Here is a 1,583-nt window from a genome sequence, read left to right as displayed (position 1 = left end):
GCGCCCGCGTTCCCCAGAAAGGGCGAGGGGTGGGGACAAGGCTCCCTCCGGAGGCGGCCGGGCGCCGGAACGCGCTCCCAGCGTTACTCAGGACACTCGGGATTTGACCTGCGGCTCTCTCCCTCATCCCTGGCCTGGCTGCGGTGTCCCTCGCTCCCCTCTGCTGCTGCTCCTGCCTCATCAAGTCGAAAATCTGAGGGTGGGATGGGGTGGGGGCCCAGGGGGTACCCTCCTGGGCCGCTCCGCAGCAGGCCGGGGTGGAGACCCTGCCCGGTCGGCGAGTCCCTGTGCCCACAGCTCGGAGCCAGCAGCGGAGTGACAAAAAAGATAAAGTTGGTGAATGATAAAGACCGTATTTTCCACGCTTTGGGTGCGGGACCAGATGATCTAGAAAATGAGCTGAAATGGATTCAGCCTCCGAGCCTGTTGTGAGAGCAGCTGATTCCCCCATTTCGGGCCAGATGGCTGCTGAACACAGATTTGCATTCATTTTCGCTTAATATCGTCCAAAATAGTGGGGCAGCTGCATTTGTTGTCAAAAAGGTTTAAAACCCCTTTTCTTTCTGGGGCAGGATCGTTACCTTATGTGATGGGCTTATAGAACTTTTTTTCCCTCTTTAGTCAACAGTATCAGATTTAGAAGGATTTGTTTTTAAACCTTCTAATTTGGTAATCAGATTTAAATCGCCTTGGCGCGTGTAATCTGAATTAAAGATACTGTAAATGATTTTAAGCATGATACTTTCGTTAGCGCAAGGAAGGGGCACAGGCTGGACATTTTAGGAAGTGTGCTATAAAGGAAGCATTGTTTCCTATTTCCAACTTCATCTTTCCCGAAAAGGCACTTTGCATATTCTGACAATAACGCTTGCCTGGCCGCTGGCCCTGCGTGAGCCCCAGAAGCAGCTAAACACGCCGAGACAAAGCGTTTCTCAACCCCACCCTCCCCCGATGGCCAACTTTATTTTGCGTTGTTTCTCCACGAAGATAAGTGTTCCCTACTACACAAGGGTCTGCCGAGAGTGGAAAGCGCTGGGCTTATTAGGAATACAGAAATTTTCTTTTAATTTATCATGAATAGTTTCCATACACTTTGATTTAAGGTTATTAACATTCTATAGACAGTGGCATCTTTAATATGTGGCGATCGCTTCTAAAGACTAATCTCATTACCCTCAAATAGTCATAAAATATGATTTTATTATACTTACGTATTTAATTAGACGGCCGGCACCGTAATGGATTTTGAGATGGGACTGGCGCAACAGCTTTGATAATTCACTTATCTTTGGCAATAGTCATTAACCCCCAACACCAGCAAAATAGATCTCTTTCCAACACATCTTTTTTCTCACTCCTTCCAAGAGGCGTGGGGGTCCCCAGATAACGTGAATTGGACTTCGATTTTCCCGATTAATTAAAATATTAACGTACACACGCTGCCAATTCACGGGAAAAGGGAGTGCTGCCCCAGCCCCGGCGGGAGGAGGCTGCCCTGCGACACACTTGGGCCCTGCAATCTTTTTTTTTTTTTAAATCAAAAGGGCCTGATTTCTCTTGGCAGGGAAGTGCCTGGGACAGTT

At 48.3% G+C, this 1,583-nt stretch overlaps 1 protein-coding gene across 1 annotated transcript in view; it reads left to right on the top strand.

Moving 5' to 3' along the window:
• Positions 1-1,034: 1,034 nt before the first annotated feature.
• The window catches only part of EBF3 (early B-cell factor 3), a 127,956-nt gene continuing 127,407 nt past the window's right edge, over positions 1,035-1,583 (top strand). Inside the window, exon 1 of the mRNA XM_011941956.1 lies at positions 1,035-1,053. The gene's annotated coding sequence lies outside the window, so the exon portion shown is untranslated. The remainder of the gene's footprint in view (positions 1,054-1,583) is intronic.

Source organism: Colobus angolensis, unplaced genomic scaffold (assembly GCF_000951035.1).
Source record: "Colobus angolensis palliatus isolate OR3802 unplaced genomic scaffold, Cang.pa_1.0 Scaffold204, whole genome shotgun sequence".
NCBI lineage: Eukaryota > Metazoa > Chordata > Mammalia > Primates > Cercopithecidae > Colobus > Colobus angolensis.
This window is presented reverse-complemented; position numbering and strand designations above follow the sequence as displayed.